The sequence below is a fragment of the Rattus norvegicus genome, chromosome 14 (assembly GCF_036323735.1).
Source record: "Rattus norvegicus strain BN/NHsdMcwi chromosome 14, GRCr8, whole genome shotgun sequence".
NCBI classification, from domain to species: Eukaryota; Metazoa; Chordata; class Mammalia; order Rodentia; family Muridae; genus Rattus; species Rattus norvegicus.
In genome coordinates, this window is record NC_086032.1 from 106,503,823 (window position 1) to 106,523,942 (window position 20,120).

Consider the following 20,120-nt stretch of genomic DNA (forward strand, 5'->3'; position numbering starts at 1 on the left):
AAAAAAAAAGACCAAAAGCAACCTGGGAAGAAAAGACTTATTTCAATTTGCAGTTCCATAGCAGGTCCTCCAACATTAATCACTAATAAGGAATATATATTATTACAGACTTGACTACAAGCAAATCTTATCAAGGCATTTATTATTCTCAAATGCCTCTTTCCAAATGATTCTAGCTTGTGTCAGGTTGACAGAAAACTGATCAACACAGTGCCCTAAGTTTATGTTCTTTTTATTTTCCTTTCCTTTCTTTTCCTTTCCTTTTCTTTCCTATCCTTCCCTTCCTTTTCCTTTCCTTTCCTTCCCTTTTCCTTTCCTTTCCTTTCCTATCCTTCCCTTCCTTTTCCTTCCCTTCCCTTCTCTTTTCTCTTCTTTTTTTTTTCTTTTTTCCCTATAGCTAGTAGAGACAAATCCAGTTCGTGCTGCTCATTCCTGCACAGGTATAGAGCTATCTGCTGTATTCCAAGTGCCTATACTCCCTTAGAGAAAGAGTGAATCTTTCTCCCTTGGCAAATGTTAACCCTCAGCATCTCCTAAAGTAGGCATGGGGTTGGGCCTCAGAGACACCCTCCTTTAACCATGCTGAAATTTCGAGAGGCTTGATCCAGGGCAGATCTTGAGCAGGTAACTCTGGCTGGCTGTTGTGAGTCTGTGAGCGCCTGTAATGTAGAAGTCAAGTCAGAAAGTCAGCCTTCCACAGCTTCCAGCCTCCTGCTGGTTGTTATTTAGATCTTTCTGCCTTGTCTCTCTAGGGATTTTCTCAGAGCCTTGGTTTTTCATCACAAAAGCTAAGGCATTGTCTGGTAATAACAGCTGCTAAAATGAACATCTCAAGAAATTCAGGGGAAACCAAGCACAATTCAAGGGCTACTTAGTGAGGTCCTTCTCGATGTGAGGTCTCCCTGGAAGCTATAACTTATCATGTTGCTGAACTGACCTTGCCATACAGCTCTTTGTAGTCCAGAAAAAAAAAATGGTAAAAAGAAAATGCTAATCATGCCCTCAGGAGCCAAGATTCAAGGCAGACAGAGATAACTAACCAGAGAGAAGCACTCAGAGATACTGAAGAGGAGAGAGAAGCATGTTTCATCCTGACCGCACTGGACAGAACATACAAGCTTTCTTCCTTCACAGACAGGAGAATATTACACAGGGCCAATTAGGAACTAAATCAACAGTAAAACCTTGTGAAGGTACTTAGTAGTTTCGGAAGCAAGGAGTAGTAAGCAGAAATCTAAATGGCAATGAGAACTAGCCAGGAAGGAAATATAAAAGAGCATCCCAGCCAGAGACAACACGTCCTCTGAGGACTCCACAGAGATGAGGGTGAGGTGGGGTGGACAATGCGGGCTGAGCAAGGAGGCAAGGAAGAACTCTCCAGAGGAAGGAAAGGGACCTCTGATGTAATTTTAAGTCAATCTTGAGCCTTCTTGGTGGGATGATCCAATACAATCTGCATCAAAGAAGCACCCTTTGGGAGACAGAGCCAAATTGTTCAGGGGACAGGAAGATTATAGGACAGATTCAGACTCTGAGGAAATTTTGTTAGTAGAATCATGGAAATGGACTTGTCAGTGAACTGAATGTGGAAAGTGATATAAGGAATCTTTGTTTAAAAAAAACTGAAACAAAACAAAAACAAACAAACAAAAACAGAGTGGTGTCATTTTCTAAGGAGAGTGATTCTGTTAAGAAGTTACCATGAGAAAGAAATCCGGAGTTTGGCTATTGGCATGTTATTCTTGAGACACTAGTGGAATGCCCTACACTGAAAAGGTATTTACAAACAATCAAATGAGGACCTTGGGGAAGCCCTGATTGTGGGCACAGCATCTGTATTAAGTCAACATGTAAAGCTACAATGGAGTCACTTGAATCTTCCTAATTAGGCAAAAGTAAAGTCACATGGGAGGGAGTCCTTGGGCTTCCCAACACTGACAGGATCTTAAAAGGATTAAGAACAAATTCAGAAAAGAAAAAAAAGGACAGGAAGTATGATATGTATGCTGAGAAAGACAGTGTTATAAAGCATAATAATATTATGTTTGTCTGATGTCAAGGGATTAGTGCTCTCTGACATAACCATGAAATTAGTTGTCCCAGGAAAGTGGTGGGAACTAGAAGGAAAGGAGAAAAGAGGTGAAGTAAGGAACTAGAACCTATAACTAGAAACACTCAGTATAGCTGAGGATCTTTCCCCAAGAAAGGTTAAGCATACAGACTCACATACCTTCAAATATTAGGGTTCCTGTGGTGGTTGGAAAGATAAAGTCCCCCCCATAGGCTTACTCATTTGTTTGAATGCTTGGTCCAAAATTAGTGGAATGGTTTGGGAAGGATTAAAAGAAGTGTACTTGTTAGAGAAGATGTGTCACTAGTGGGTGGCTTTAAGGTTTCAAAGTTTACAAGTCTAACTCTCTCCCCCTCCCCTCCTTCCCCCTCCCCTCCTTCCCCCTCTCCCTTTCCCTCCTTCTTCCTTTCTTCACCCCTTGCTGCAATTTGTGGATCAGATGTGAGCTTTCAGCTACTGCTCCAGCTCCATTCTTGCCTTCCTGCCTTTCTGCTATGACGGTCATAGGCTAACTTTCTAAAACTGTAAGCAAGACCTCAATTACATGATTTCTTTTGTGGGTTGCCTTGGTCAAGGTGTTTCATCACAGAAATAAAACAGTAACTAAGAAAGACCTACACAGGGCCATTAAACACAAGCTTCTCTAAAACCCAAAGCTCTCTCCAATGTTAAGGCATGGCAATCAAAACCATATTCTATCTAAAAACAAAGTTATTGGCTCTCAGTTAGAACCATAAGTCCAGTCTGCAGACAGTTGCAGTTTTATCAAGTCTTTAGAATGTTCCCTCTTCTCTAAAGTTGGATCATTTAAAGTCATAGTCAATCAACTTTTTTATGCTAGGAGTAGTCAAAATAACTCAACTGTTTTGCTGCCTTCTTTCAGGCTGACTTTGGCAGAGAAGTATATGCAAAGACTGGTCTCTTGAAAAACCATCTATATGCAGGTTTCAAGAGCTCATCTTATTAACTGATTTGCTATTCCTGCCATGTCAGGTAGAGATTATGCTAAGCCCCAGGTCTTTCACCAACAAGGCAGTTGAAATACATTGAATCTTCAATCTTTCAGGAGAGACTTTGGTCTCAAGTTGAATGACTAAGCAAACACAATTGTTAAGCAATCAGACCTAACAGTCAGAACTTAATAAAAACACTAAATAGTATTCAAGGGCCAAATTGTTTTTGCATATGGTTTGCTTCTAAATTGCAATTTCTGTTGACAAGTTGTCCTTTAGTATAAAGCGAGAATACTTATGCATGACAACTCTGGTCCACTTTTTGAAGCAATGTTAAGATGTAAAAAGAAACTGGTAAAGGCAAATGCTTATGGGAATCATGCTTTGCAGCTCATTTAAGCACCTAAGAAGATATTGGGCAACAACAAATTAGAAAAAAATGCTATAAACTCTGCCAGCTACAACAATGGCTAGCCTTAAAGATATCCCTACCTATGTCATAATGGCACAAACACCATGGAAGTAACAAAACACTTTCAGATTTGATTTATGTCCTACTACAAATGATGAAATGCACTTGGCACTATTATTAGGCTAAGAACCTATTGCTAGACAGGTTTTCCCTAGGGAGAATCTGTTAGAACTATGCTACTAAATGGATAAAGCCTTAAACTGACTCCTAATGATTTATCATTATATCCATAAATCAATTTACCTCTCATTTCTCAGCTGAGAAGCTTATGTTAGCAGTAGTTTGACATTAACACAGTTACCCATAGCTGGCCATTGTGCAGAGAATAAGAAATAGCAGAATAGTTAGGCCTAAAATGAACATATGTTTTGCACCCCTTGCCAAGTGCTCAGGAATCATTGTAGAAGAGGAATGGAAAGCATTTAAGAGTCTAAAGCAAATGACTATAAAACAATAAAAACAAGAAAAATCATCTTCTAGACACACCAGGTCAACTGCACATATGAACACAGAACAGATGCGTCACGTGTAAAATATAAAACAACAAAACAAAACAAAACAATCCCCCCCAAAAAAACTGTGTAAGGCTAATCATACCCCAAGCTGTGATGCTATTGACAGTTATTACTACTAAAAACAGAGAGCAGTTTTCTCTAAGAGTGTATGTAGCCCCTGTTAAGTCAGCTACTCCCTCATTGAAAACCATACATCCAAGAATGTTTCAGCAACACAAATTAGTTTTGAAGTGTTAAAAAATGAAAATGAATACAAAGTTGGGTGGACAAAAGAAGATGCTGAGTTGAAGAGGAGTTGGGAGAAGGGAGGGAATATGATCAAAACATGTATGTAACTATCAAAGAACTAATTAAAACGCCCTTAAAGTGGGAGAATCTGAATGTGAAACTGTGTATTTATTTAATTTCCTGTGGAACTGACCTACTGGGAAATGTCCTCAGTAAGACTGGCCCAAAGGAAATGTCTGTGAAGTAATGTCTTGTTAATGATTGACACAAGAGGGTGCCGCTCATTAGGAGTGGTGCCATTACTGGGTAGGTGGTTCTAGATTGTATAAGAAAGCAGGATGGTCTGGCATCGATGGGAGGATAGGTCCTTGATCCTGTGAAGGCCAGAAGTCCCAGTGTAGGGGAATATCAGGGTGGTGAGGTGGGAGCGTTGGAGTGCCCTCATAGAAGCAGGGGTAGGGGGATTGGCTAGGGAGTTTTTGGAGGGGAAACTGGGAAAGGGGATAACATTTGAAATGTAAATAAATAAAATATTCAATTAAAAAAAAAGAAAGCAGGATGAGAAAGTCATGGGAGCCAGTGAGTAGGCAACACCCCTACATGGTTTCTGCTTCATTATCTGCCTGCAGATTCCTGCCATGTATTCTTTCTTTGACTTCTCTTATTAATAGACTATAAGCTGGAATAGATTCTTTTCTTCCCCAGGCTGCTTTTGGTCATGTGCTTTGCCACAATGGAAACCAGAATAGTTCAACCACCATTATAGATTTTAGACCTCTGAAATGTAAACATAAATACAGTCTTTCTTATGTTGCTTTTGGTCATGGTGTTTTATCACAGCAACAAATCTAAACCACATATTGTTACATGAGCTAGCAATTCCGTTCTTAAATATTTATCAAAGATTATGGAAGCATTTCTGTACAAATGTTCAAAGTGGTAATATTCATGATACCAAAAGTTAAAGCAACTTAACATTCCATTATTTGAAGAAGAGAGTCTAAAAAACTGATGGAAATATACATCAATATATTGTTTATCAAAAAAAACTATGGGACTGAGACAAGCTAAAAAATGGCTAATCATTAAAAATAATGCTAAGGTAGCTACAAAACACCATATTATATAATTCTATCTGTATGAAATATTTATAGTAGAAAAATAACAAGATAAAAAGCAAATTACTAATTTCTTTGAGGTTATAGAGGAGGTTTCAAAATAACTATTATTAATGAGTATATGGTTAAATACTTATTATGTTTTAAGAAGATAAATGTTTTCTAAAATTATTTGTAGCCATGTTTTCAGATTTCTGGAAATATACAATAAAGCCACTGCGCTCCTTTTTGTTTTGAGACTATATAACAAGACTGACCTTAAACCAGCAGTGATTCTCCTTGACTAAGAGGTGAGATTATAGGCATTAGCTATGAGGCCCAATTTAAAGCACACATTTTAACTGATTAGATTTTATAATACATATTAGAGATATTACATGAAAAGAATGAAGGACAGAAGAACAGAAGTAAAGTAAACCAACAGCCTAACAGTGCCACTAGCAATTAAAGTGCATCCTAAACACTTACTAGGAGGAGAAAGGCATAACCCCTCACCTCTTACACACCAATGTAACAAGTATGTGCCTGCCCAGACAGGACAACAAAGATGACGGTCAGAATAATGTAGTGGCGCTTTTCAATTAGGAATAATCGCGCCTCGGATAAACCTCATTGGCTATGATACTGCCACTGCACAAAGTCATGGAGGCACTTTTTTTTTTTTTTATTAACTTGAGTATTTCTTATATACATTTCAAGTGTTATTCCCTTTCCCGGTTTCCGGGCAAACATCCCCCTCCCCTTCCTTATGGGTGTTCCCTTCCCAACCCTCCCCCCATTGCCGCCCTACCCCCATAGTCTAGTTCACTGGGGGTTCAGTCTTAGCAGGACCCAGGGCTTCCCCTTCCACTGGTGCTCTTACTAGGATATTCATTGCTACCTACGGGGTCAGAGTCCAGGGTCAGTCCATGTATAGTCTTTAGGTAGTGGCTTAGTCCCTGGAAGCTCTGGATGCTTGGCATTGTTGTACATATGGGGTCTCGAGCCCCTTCAAGATCTTCCAGTTCTTTCTCTGATTACTTCAACGGGGGTCCTATTCTCAGTTCAGTGGTTTGCTGCTGGCATTCGCCTGTATTTGCTGTATTCTGGCTGTGTCTCTCAGGAGCGATCTAAATCCGGCTCCTGTCGCTCTGCACTTCTTTGCTTCATCCATCTTGTCTAATTGGGTGGCTGTATATGTATGGGCCACATGTGGGGCAGGCTCTGAATGGGTGTTCCTTCAGTCTCTGTTTTAATCTTTGCCTCTCCCTTCCCTGCCAAGGGTATTCTTTTTCCTCATTTAAAGAAGGAGTAAAGCATTCACAATTTGATCATCAGTCTTGAGTTTCGTTTGTTCTAGGGATCCAGGGTAATTCAAGCATTTGGGCTAATAGCCACTTATCAATGAGTGCATACCATGTATGTCTTTCTGTGATTGGGTTAGCTCACTCAGGATGATATTTTCCAGTTCCAACCATTTGCCTACGAATTTCATAAACTCGTTGTTTTTGATAGCTGAGTAATATTCCATTGTGTAGATGTACCACATTTTCTGTATCCATTCCTCTGTTAAAGGGCATCTGGGTTCTTTAAAGTTTCTGGCTATTATAAATAAGGCTGCGATGAACATAGTGGAGCACGTGTCTCTTTTATATGTTGAGGCATCTTTTGGGTATATGCCCAAGAAAGGTATAGCTGGATCCTCAGGCAGTTCAATGTCCAATTTTCTGAGGAACCTCCAGACTGATTTCCAGAATGGTTTTACCAGTCTGCAATCCCACCAACAATGGAGGAGTGTTCCTCTTTCTCCACATCCTCGCCAGCATCTGCTGTCACCTGAGTTTTTGATCTTAGCCATTCTCACTGGTGTGAGGTGAAATCTCAGGGTTGTTTTGATTTGCATTTCCCTTATGACTAAAGATGTTGAACATTTCTTTAGGTGTTTCTCAGCCATTCGGCATTCCTCAGCTGTGAATTCTTTGTTTAGCTCTGAACCCCATTTTTTAATAGGGTTATTTGTTTCCCTGCGGTCTAACTTCTTGAGTTCTTTGTATATTTTGGATATAAGGCCTCTATCTGTTGTAGGATTGGTAAAGATCTTTTCCCAATCTGTTGGTTGCCGTTTTGTCCTAACCACAGTGTCCTTTGCCTTACAGAAGCTTTGCAGTTTTATGAGATCCCATTTGTCGATTCTTGATCTTAGAGCATAAGCCATTGGTGTTTTGTTCAGGAAATTTTTTCCAGTGCCCATGTGTTCCAGATGCTTCCCTAGTTTTTCTTCTATTAGTTTGAGTGTGTCTGGTTTGATGTGGAGGTCCTTGATCCACTTGGACTTAAGCTTTGTACAGGGTGATAAGCATGGATCGATCTGCATTCTTCTACATATTGCCCTCCAGTTGAACCAGCACCATTTGCTGAAAATGCTATCTTTTTTCCATTGGATGGTTTTGGCTCCTTTGTCAAAAATCAAGTGACCATAGGTGTGTGGGTTCATTTCTGGGTCTTCAATTCTATTCCATTGGTCTATCTGTCTGTCTCTGTACCAATACCATGCAGTTTTTATCACTATTGCTCTGTAATACTGCTTGAGTTCAGGGATAGTGATTCCCCCTGAAGTCCTTTTATTGTTGAGGATAGCTTTAGCTATCCTGGGTTTTTTGTTATTCCAGATGAATTTACAAATTGTTCTGTCTAACTCTTTGAAGAATTGGATTGGTATTTTGATGGGGATTGCATTGAATCTGTAGATTGCTTTTGGTAAAATGGCCATTTTTACTATATTAATCCTGCCAATCCATGAGCATGGGAGATCTTTCCATCTTCTGAGGTCTTCTTCAATTTCTTTCCTCAGTGTCTTGAAGTTCTTATTGTACAGATCTTTTACTTGCTTGGTTAAAGTCACACCGAGGTACTTTATATTATTTGGGTCTATTATGAAGGGTGTCCTTTCCCTAATTTCTTTCTCGGCTTGTTTCTCTTTTGTATAGAGGAAGGCAACTGATTTATTTGAGTTAATTTTATACCCAGCCACTTGGCTGAATTTGTTTATCAGCTTTAGTAGTTCTCTGGTGGAACTTTTGGGATCACTTAAATATACTATCATGTCATCTGCAAATAGTGATATTTTGACCTCTTCTTTTCCGATCTGTATCCCCTTGATCTCCTATTGTTGTCTGATTGCTCTGGCTAGAACTTCAAGAACTATATTGAATAAGTAGGGAGAGAGTGGGCAGCCTTGTCTAGTCCCTGATTTTAGTGGGATTGCTTCAAGTTTCTCTCCATTTAGTTTAATGTTAGCAACTGGTTTGCTGTATATGGCTTTTACTATGTTTAGGTATGGGCCTTGAATTCCTATTCTTTCCAGGACTTTTATCATGAAGGGGTGTTGAATTTTGTCAAATGCTTTCTCAGCATCTAATGAAATGATCATGTGGTTCTGTTCTTTCAGTTTGTTTATATAATGGATCACGTTGATGGTTTTCCGTATATTAAACCATCCCTGCATGCCTGGGATGAAGCCTACTTGATCATGGTGGATGATTGCTTTGATGTGCTCTTGAATTCGGTTTGCCAGAATTTTATTGAGTATTTTTGCGTCGATATTCATAAGGGAAATTGGTCTGAAGTTCTCTTTCTTTGTTGTGTCTTTGTGTGGTTTAGGTATAAGAGTAATTGTGGCTTCGTAGAAGGAATTCGGTAGTGCTCCATCTGTTTCAATTTTGTGGAATAGTTTGGATAATATTGGTATGAGGTCTTCTATGAAGGTTTGATAGAATTCTGCACTAAACCCGTCTGGACCTGGGCTCTTTTTGGTTGGGAGACCTTTAATGACTGCTTCTATTTCCTTAGGAGTTATGGGGTTGTTTAACTGGTTTATCTGTTCCTGATTTAACTTCGATACCTGGTACCTGTCTAGGAAATTGTCCATTTCCTGAAGATTTTCAAATTTTGTTGAATATAGGTTTTTATAGTAAGATCTGATGATTTTTTGAATTTCCTCCGAATCTGTAGTTATGTCTCCCTTTTCATTTCTGATTTTGTTAATTTGGACGCACTCTCTGTGTCCTCTCGTTAGTCTGGCTAAGAGTTTATCTATCTTGTTGATTTTCTCAAAGAACCAACTTTTGGTTCTGTTGATTCTTTCTATGGTCCTTTTTGTTTCTACTTGGTTGATTTCAGCTCTGAGTTTGATTATTTCCTGCCTTCTACTCCTCCTGGGTGTATTTGCTTCTTTTTGTTCTAGAGCTTTTAGGTGTGCTGTCAAGCTGCTGACATATGCTCTTTCCTGTTTCTTTCTGCAGGCACTCAGCGCTATGAGTTTTCCTCTTAGCACAGCTTTCATTGTGTCCCATAAGTTTGAGTATGTTGTATCTTCATTTTCATTAAATTCTAAAAAGTTTTTAATTTCTTTCTTTATTTCTTCCTTGACCAGGTTATCATTGAGTAGAGCATTGCTCAATTTCCACGTATATGTGGGCATTCTTCCCTTATTGTTATTGAAGACCAGTTTTAGGCCGTGGTGGTCCGATAGCACACATGGGATTATTTCTATCTTTCTGTACCTGTTGAGGCCCGTTTTTTGACCAATTATATGGTCAATTTTGGAGAAAGTACCATGAGGAGCTGAGAAGAAGGTATATCCTTTTGCTTTAGGATAGAATGTTCTATAAATATCCGTTAAGTCCATTTGGCTCATGACTTCGCTTAGTCTGTCAACATCACTGTTTAATTTCTGTTTCTATGATGTGTCCATTGATGAGAGTGGGGTGTTGAAATCTCCCACTATTATTGTGTGAGGTGCAATGTGTGTTTTGAGATTTAGTAAGGTTTCTTTTACGTAGGTAGGTGCCCTTGTATTTGGGGCATAGATATTTAGGATTGAGAGTTCATCTTGGTGGATTTTTCCTTTGATGAATATGAAGTGTCCTTCCTTATCTTTTTTGATGACTTTTAGTTGGAAATTGATTTTATTTGATATTAGAATGGCTACTCCAGCTTGCTTCTTCTGACCATTTGCTTGGAAAGTTGTTTTCCAGCCTTTCACTCTGAGGTAGTGTCTGTCTTTGTCTCTGAGGTGTGTTTCCTGTAGGCAGCAGAATGCAGGGTCCTCGTTGCGTATCCAGTTTGTTAATCTATGTCTTTTTATTGGGGAGTTGAGGCCATTGATATTGAGAGATATTAAGGAATAGTGATTATTGTTTCCCTTTATATTCATATTTGGATGTGAGGTTATGTTTGTGTGCTTTCATTCTCTTTGTTTTGTTGCCAAGACGATTAGTTTCTTGCTTCTTCTAGGGTATAGCTTGCCTCCTTATGTTGGGCTTTACCATTTATTATCCTTTGTAGTGCTGGATTTGTAGAAAGATATTGTGTAAATTTGGTTTTGTCATGGAATATCTTGGTTTCTCCATCAATGTTAATTGAGAGTTTTGCTGGATACAGTAACCTGGGCTGGCATTTGTGTTCTCTTAGGGTCTGTATGACATCAGTCCAGGATCTTCTGGCCTTCATAGTTTCTGGCGAGAAGTCTGGTGTGATTCTGATAGGTCTGCCTTTATATGTTACTTGACCTTTTTCCCTTACTGCTTTTAATATTCTTTCTTTATTTTGTGCGTTTGGAGTTTTGACTATTATGTGACGGGAGGTGTTTCTTTTCTGGTCCAATCTATTTGGAGTTCTGTAGGCTTCTTGTATGTCTATGGGTATCTCTTTTTTTAGGTTAGGGAAGTTTTCTTCTATGATTTTGTTGAAGATATTTACTGGTCCTTTGAGCTGGGAGTCTTCACTCTCTTCTATACCTATTATCCTTAGGTTTGATCTTCTCATTGAGTCCTGGATTTCCTGTATGTTTTGGACCAGTAGCTTTTTCCGCTTTACATTATCTTTGACAGTTGAGTCAATGATTTCTATGGAATCTTCTGCTCCTGAGATTCTCTCTTCCATCTCTTGTATTCTGTTGGTGAAGCTTGTATCTACACGTCCTTGTCTCTTCTTTTGGTTTTCTATATCCAGGGTTGTTTCCATGTGTTCTTTCTTGATTGCTTCTATTTCCATTTTTAATTCCTTCAACTGTTTGATTGTGTTTTCCTGGAATTCTTTCAGGGATTTTTGTGTCTCCTCTGTATGGGCTTCTACTTGTTTATTTATGTTTTCCTGGAATTCTTTCAGGGATTTTTGCGATTCCTCTCTGTAGGCTTCTACTTGTTCTCTAAGGGAGTTCTTCACGCCTTTCTTGAAGTCCTCCAGCATCATGATCAAAAATGATTTTGAAACTAGATCTTGCTTTTCTGGTGTGTTTGGATATTCCATGTTTGTTTTGATGGGAGAATTGGGCTCCGATGGTGCCATGTAGTCTTGGTTTCTGTTGCTTGGGTTCCTGCGCTTGCCTCTCGCCATCAGATTATCTCTAGTGTTACTTTGTTCTGCTATTTCTGACAGTGGCTAGACTGTCCTATAAGCCTGTGTGTCAGGAGTGCTGTAGACCTGTTTTCCTCTCTTTCAGTCAGTTATGGGGACAGAGTGTTCTGCTTTCGGGCGTGTAGTTTTTCCTCTCTACAGGTCTTCAGCTGTTCCTGTGGGCCTGTGTCTTGAGTTCACCAGGCAGCTTTCTTGCAGCAGAAAAGTTGGTCTTACCTGTGGTCCCGAGGCTCAAGTTCGCTCGTGGGGTGCTGCCCACGGGCTCTCTGCAGCGGCAGCAACCAGGAAGACTTGTGCTGCCGTTTCCGGGAGCTTCAGTGCACCAGGGTTCCCCATGGTCTTTGGCTTTTTCCTCTGGCGTCTGAGATGTGTGTGCAGAGAGCAGTCTCTTCTGGTTTCCCAGGCTTGTCTGCCTCTCTGAAGGTTCAGCTCTCCCTCCCATGGGATTTGGGTGTAGAGAACTGTTTATTGGTCTGTTTCCTTCAGGTTCCAGCGGTGTCTCAGGCAGGGGTCCTGCCGCTCCTGGGCCCTCCCCCATGGGAGCCCAGAGGCCTTATACAGTTTCCTCTTGGGCCAGGGATGTGGGCAGGGGTGAGCAGTTTTGGTGGTCTCTTCCGTTCTGCAGCCTCAGGAGTGCCCACCTGACCAGGCGGTTGGGTCCATGGAGGCCCTTTTAACTAAATAAATACAAGCAAATTCCCCTGTAGTTTGTCTGAGTACTAAGAATGTTGGATTGTAATTAGAACTTGGCCCATTTTTCTTTGATGTAATTGGCCGCACTGTGAAATAGTAATTACTGTATCAAAGACTGAAGCGATTATGTCAATGAATATTTTCAATGCATGAAACTGAGATAGTGTGATCAACTTACTTTTTAGAAAACACAGTACCAAAACACAGTGCCATGATTTAGAAAACACAGTACCAAAATGGGAGTGACAGAAAAATAAAAAATGAAAAGTTGAAATATCTATAATCTGGTCTTTTATAAAAAATATTTTGCTGATATCTCTTCAGAAAATATTAATGATTTAACTTTTATTAAATAGTCCATACATCCAAAGGGATAATCCTTCAAAGTATTGATCTTACTGGGTAGTTCACATTTTAATGGTGTTTACATTGTCTGACCCTCTACTCCTGAAATTTACCTTGGAGCTATTAGGCCTGGACTATATATATGTGAACAGCATACCTATGGAAACTTTGGTGTTTGTGGAGAGATAGGTTACTATTTGGAAATGCAATGACAAATCACAGTAGATAAAACTGCCATTGCTGTAAAACCAGGAGGGTCTCTGAAGTAACTCAGCTGTGAACCCCCACAAATCATAAACTGTATTTAAAAGTAATTCCCAATGAGTTCTAAAACAGGAATTTGAATAAAGATAGCAACTCTCAAATAATTACTAAGCTGCCTACTGTCATTATTTTGAAAAGGTAAGCTCATTTGGATGTCTATATTCTAGAGTTTTGGTTAAATCTGTCTCTTTATTTCCTAGTCACATTTCACAGTGGAAACTTTTGATATGTATATTATCAATGAATGAGGAAAATGTGGCTGGTGTGCCCCAGAATAGTATGTGCCAGGGAAACAAATTTACAAAGACGTTAACTCTCCATGGTTCAATTAACCATGACAGGTTCCCTAGTAGATGAAGGACCTGTTTATTGCTTTCCCTGACTAGGTCCAGAAATTCATTCTTCTTTTTTGAAATGTGAAGTATTCCAGCCCAGCAGCCTCACAGGGAATATTCTCTTTTCATAGCTACACATAAAACCAAGAGTTCTTGTATTTTAAGATTTCTGCCTAAAATGGTTGCCTAACTCCAATATCTTAGTGAGTTTCAAAGCTAGAAATCATTTTACAAGTAACATACCATCATGCTTGTACCTGAAATACGGAATTCCAATTAAAGAGTTCCATTTGATAATCAATATTAAAATAATAAATATAAGCAAAGGCATTTCTCTAAAGGTGGAACTATAGCCCGAAGAAAATGCAACAAAAAAGAACCACTATTAGCTAGTTTTCCTTTCTAAAATACAGTTGGCTGTGTGCGGTGAAACATACTTTAATACCAGCACTTAGGGAGCAAAAGCTGAAGTTCTAGGCCTACAAAGGGCTACAAAGTGAGACAATTCCCAAAAAGGAAAAGTGAGACAGGAAGACTGCCTAAAAACCTCACAATAGAACTAGAAATTTATAGCTTAGAAAATCTATTCTATATTTTTTATGATTGTGTTTCCAAATATTTATCATTTTCTCGTTCACCTCTAAGCTAACTGCAATTCTCCTTAACTGAAACTCTTCAGGATACTTTTTTATTTTTCATAGAAAACAATTCTTACAATCATCATATATACTCTGTTTTATTACATTCTAAAATTACATGCTTAATAAGTGCAACATTAAGGAGATTTTTAAACACGCAAGCCAACTTCTAGTAGGGAAACCACTAGTGCGACCCATTCACAAGATTCCTGTATAGTCTCCTAGTCTAATCAGCTAAATGAGCATCCATCTGAATGCTTGACAAAAAAATTGGGATGGAAAGCAGATGCTGGATAAATGCATGTTCTAGCTTGCTTTTTGTCTCTGTGATAAAACATTGATAAAACCAACTTGGGCAAGGAAAAGTTTTCTTTGGTTTATAGGTTAGTCCATTAGGGGGAGAAGCCAAAGCAGGAACTGAAGATGAGGTCATGGAAAAAATGCTGCTTACCAGTTTGTTTTCTCTGGCTTGCTCAAGCCATTTTTATACCAGCCAAAACCCCACCTACTTAGGGATGGCACCACCATAGTGGACCAGTGGATGGGCCCTCCTTTACAAAGTATCAATTAAGCAAATGTTCCATATACTTGCCTATATGCCAACTGCATAGAAGCAGTTCCTCCACTGACAGTCCCCCTTCCCAGATATGTCAAATAAATGGCCAGCATTAGTCACCTGAATGCACTCCATTGTTTGTGGTTGACAAACTCTCGCTGACTTGGCAGCTTACAATTTTAAATGTCAAGATAAACCTTGTACATGGACAGATTCTATTCTTGACTGACTACCTCTGAGTCTAGTCTACCTCAGCCTTTTCTATGTGGTTCATCACTTATTCATAAGCTAGTTCTTGGTATGGGTACACCAGGAACTAAAGTCGGGAAAATGAAAAACCACAGAAAATATCAAGAGAATTAGAATGTTAAAAAGTGATGTTCTCAGAAGAGGCAAATATATTTTGAAAAGAGAATGGATATAGCTCAATCTAGTAGAACAAATTGTCTAGGTGGAAGAAGACCTTTAGTAAGAGTGGAGACGTAGTTTAGTAGCTAAATCGAGGGCCCCATATTCTTGACAACCTGCATATATTTTTCCCCTCCAGATTTGTGGAAATTTTTCACTCTATGCTATTTAGGAAATGAGAGAGCAATGAAAAGGGGGAGATCAACTGCCATTGCTATTTTGTTAGGTAAGGCCAGTCACGGTGAATTCTTAGACAATCCATTTGTGGTTTATAGTATCATTAAGAATACTGACATTTCTGATGTGCAATCTTCCGGAATGCCATTTAGCTACTGAGAAGAAAAAATAATCAAGTCCAAACTGCCTTCTCAGAAATGTCTGACCTGCTAAGCTGCCTGCAATGAAAGGAATATTAAGTAATATGGTTTCTGGAAAGCAACCAGCCACTCCCTTTGTGTGGTTTGCTGCCCAGTTCTTGAAAGTACATTTTTTCTGCAGAATATTACTATACTCAAAAGCCATTTTAAATTGATGATTACTTACTGAATAGAAATAAATAACTACACCTTACTCTCTGACCCTGCTAATACTTTGGTATTTCATCCTTATACAAGTTTTACTTGATAATTAACAATTTTTCAAGAAATTTTTTTAATTTTAGTTTCTGTGTATGAGTGTTTGCCTATATGAATGTATATAGACTGCAGACTTTAAGCAAAAATAAGGAGAAAAGGAGAAAATATTACTAAACATAAAAAAAACATTAGAGAACTGTGTGGTGTGAATACAATTAAGTTCACAATCAGAAACATGTGGGCAGGGGCTGGAACGCTATGTCAGACGTTAAGAGCACTAGCCATTCTTCCAGAGGACCAGGGTTTCATTCATAGCACCCACATAGTGGCTCAAAATCATATGTAACTTCAGTCCCAGAGGATCATACACTCTTTTTTTCTTTGCCCCCTCAGGCACTGCATGGACATGGTGCACAGATATATATGCAGGCAAAACAGTCACATCCATTTAAATAAAAATAGAAGGTGGGAGGAGTAGGTGGACAGACAGATTTGAAGCTGACTGAAGAAAACACACATAATATAATATTAGTGCATTGAAAGGGAGAAATAATACAGAAATAGATTCAGGACTTTACTAGACTCCATTGCTCTTCGGGAAGAAAAAGGTATTTCTACAGGAAATACTTCATTACCATATTGGCAAACAACACTAAGCTGTACAAACTCTGTTGGTGAGCACCTAGAGAAATCAGAAATTCATCCACTAATAGTGCAAATGGAGCCTTGAATATCAATGAACTATGAAAACGTGTTGTCAAGTAAAATCAAGGATAGACGTTGCATGGCTCAGAAATGACAGTCCATTCAAAGTTTGTGTGGTTAGATGTACAAAGTATATTTATTCTTGCAAACATGTTCATGGTAGCTTTTTATTTTCTTAGCTGACAGGAATTAGCAAAATGAGCTTATCAGCAATAGAATAAGTGGATAGTTTGTGGGCTATTTTTGTAGTGGAATATTATATATCAACAAACATATCCTGCACAAAGAGCTCAGTACTTTAGACCTGGAAAGCCTATGAACCCTTCTGAATGAGAACAGCGATGTTCCAATTATTGGAGCACAATGAAACTTGAGAGGCATAGCTCTTATATCACAAAAATTTTTAGAACTTTCTCAACTATGTAATAATATTAAAAAATCATCAGTTTTTGAGTCAAAAAAATTAGCTCAGAAGTAGCTATATTCCACAGTATACAGTTTACAAATCCTAAATCTGTGAAAGACCAAAGAATTTTCTGCACAGATTGATGCTATTAAATTAGCAGGTTCAAAAAGAATATATCCTGGAGAGGCAAAAGCATATGCTTTCGATTGACACAGAAAATCATCTAACAAAACCTAAAACCTAGTCTTCATAAATACTAGGAAGAGAACTTAATAAATAATATTTAGTGTTACAGAGATAGCTCAGTCAGTAAGTACTTTCCTTGCAAGCATGAGGACCCAAGGTCAAGCTCCAGAGTCCTTGCAAAAATTGCCAAGCGTCATGGCATATGCCTAAAATCACAGTGTTGAAGTGGAGAAGGAGGTAGACACCAATGTTTCTGACCAGTCAGCTTAGTTTTCAGGTCACTGAAGAACCCTGTCTAAAAATAAAAGTATATGGCATTTAAGCAATTATACCTAAGGTTGTCATTTGATTCCATGTGCACATGCACAAACATTCATGTGCACATACATATACACACAGACATACATACATACGCAGGTGTGCACACACACATAAAACATTATCTAGACCCGTGGTTCTCAACTGTCCTAATGCACCAAACCTTTAATACAGTTCCTTATATTGTGGTGAACCCCAATCATAACTCCATAACTGTAATTTTGCTACTGTTATGAATTATAATGTAAATACTTTTGGAGATAGAGATTTTCCAGAGGGGTCATGACCCACAGGCTGAGGACCTCTGATCTAGCACTAAACCCTATAGTTAACATCATATTTAACAGCAAGAAAGAGTCTAGATCCTCAATAATGCGAAATATACTCTTTCTGTTTATGTTTGGCATTGTGCTAGAAATCCAAGCTCACATAATGAGAAAAATAAATAAATACTGTCAAATCTGGGAAAAGAAATAACGCTGCATTTATACCAGCAGATGCCATAATTATCTAAGCAGGAAATCTCCAAAACTGATAAGAAATAAAAGCTTTCTAAAACTAGTGAGTGGATATGCAAGGTCAAAGATGAGGTTATAAAAACTATTGCTAAGAACTAAAGCAATGAAAAATAGGAATTTAGAATTTTTAAAGCAATTTTATTTAAATGGCAGAAAAAATTTAAAATATTTAACAGTTTATGAGTCTATACATGGAAAACTACAAAACTGATTTAATAAAGGGAGAGAGCTAAATAGAGAGAGAATCTATGCCTGTGGATGGCTTCCAATCACTGAATTTATTATTCAATATAATAAACTTGATTTACAGGTTTAATAAACTTTAAATAAAATTCCCAGCAATGAATGAATGCATTCATTTTAAAGTAGGTAGTATCTTAGTTTCTGTGAAGAGAGACACTATGACCAAGGCAATTCTTGTGAAGGACAACATTTAAATAGGGCTGACTTACAGGCTTAGAGGTTCAGTCCATTATCCTCAAGGCAGGAAGCATGGAAGCAGGTAGATATGGTACTGGAAAAGCTGAGAGTTCTACATTTTGATCCAAAGGCAGTCAGGAGAAGACTGTCTGTAGGTTCTAGGAGAAGGGGTTCAAAGTTCACCCCACAACTACACAATTCCTCCAACCAGGCCACTCCTTCTAATAGTGACACTCCTTGTACTGAGTAAAAAACCACTATTGAACCATTAACATTGTGAAATTACCAAAACAATAGTCACAAACATCAACAAAACAGAAGAAAGAACTCATAAATTAATCCACACAATTTTACTCAACTGATCTTGAATAAAGAAATAAAGTTCAATAGAGAAAGAACATTCTTCCAAAAGACAGTTCTGAGACAACTGGTGGTCTATATGGGCCCAAAAACTGTGTATTCTGACTTTACAAATTCATAAAAATTTACTCAAAATGAACCATATACCTAAGCATAAGCCACCATCTTAATATGTGTCCTATTGCTGTGTAGAGACACCATGATCATATCAACTTTTATAAATGGAAGCTTTTAGCTGTGGCTGACTTATAACTCAGAGGCAAAGTTCATTGTCTTCATGCTGGGGAGCATGGTGGCTGGCAAGATGACCTGGTGCTGGAGAAGTTGAGAGTCCTACATCCAGCCACCGGCAGAAGGCAGAGAAAGGACACTGGGCCTGGCTTGGGTCTTTGAAAACCTGAAAGCCCAAACCCAGTGACACACTTACTCCAACAAGGCCACACCTACTCCGAGAAGGATAAACCTCCTAGTCCCTCAAGTAGTGCCACTACCTGATGGCCTAGTATTTACATACATGAGTCTATGGGGAGGGGGCATTCTTATTTGATCCACCACAGTCACAAAACTCATTGACCACATGAATACCAGTAAAGGGTTCCATGTACCTTACCATTGATCCTCACATATAGTTTGTAAACTGTTTTGTATAAATCCTGATAATTCAGATTAGGCATTTACTGCATACAGGTATCATTGAATTACAAATACAATTTTCTTAATTCAACATTTTATAAAATGAAATTATTTCAATATTCTTATTAAAGGGAGAGCTCTTGGGATGCTAGAGAGCTGGCTTGATGATTTAAAGTACTAGATGTTCTTCCAGAAGATCCAGGTTCAATTCCAGTACCTATTTGGCATTTCATGTCCCTCTGTAACTCTATACCTTAGGAGACTCTCTTTTTGTCCTCTATGGGTACTTCACACACATGTAAATAGGCATTCATATGGGCAAAATACACATATACATAAAATAAAATATTTTAAGTGATAAACCTATGTCCTAGGGTTTTATAACATGTCTAAAGTCATTCAACTCGAAATTGGAAATGCCAGGATTTAAACCTATGTGTCCTTGGAGCCTACTCTGCTAACCACACAGTATGTCGATGGTTACTTTTCCCCCAGAAAACTGCTTATCCATTTAGGAGCATCTCAGTGGGGTTCATAATTACCATCTTCCATTAGCCAACCCTGGTCCACATGTCTACACAGCTGTACTGATGTATCTGGAGCTGTGTCGTGCTTCTCTCTCTATCTGCTGCATCCTGCCTCTGACTGACATTCACAAAACTTTAAGTTCAATACTAAAGCCTTCCTACCAACTAGTAGCCTCTGTGATTCGGCCGCATTTATGAGAAGAGGCAATTTGGGTTGTTCTATTTCCAGTTACCAAGCTTTGCTCTGCCTATACCTGAACTGAAACAAGCAAGGCAAGAAAGAAAACGATTTCAACAGCAACTTTTTGTACTTGAAATAAATACTCTTTAAAATCCAATCATTAAATGTGCATTAGTCTCTTTTTCAAGGGGTTCCTAGAGTGCAGAATAATAAAAATTTTAAGAGGCAGTTCAATCCCTATTTGGCCTAGTTCCTGGAGCATAGGGATCCAAGGAGAAATCAGCTCTCTCTCCCTCCAG

The 20,120-nt window shown here is 38.6% G+C and overlaps 1 protein-coding gene and 1 pseudogene across 6 annotated transcripts in view; both read right to left on the bottom strand.

The window, feature by feature from the left end:
* Positions 1 to 20,120, bottom strand: part of Ccdc85a (coiled-coil domain containing 85A) — a 232,626-nt gene that overhangs the window by 176,243 nt on the left and 36,263 nt on the right. The gene's annotated exons all lie outside the window — the stretch shown is intronic.
* LOC120096863 (U4 spliceosomal RNA) lies at positions 5,882 to 5,999 on the bottom strand (annotated as a pseudogene).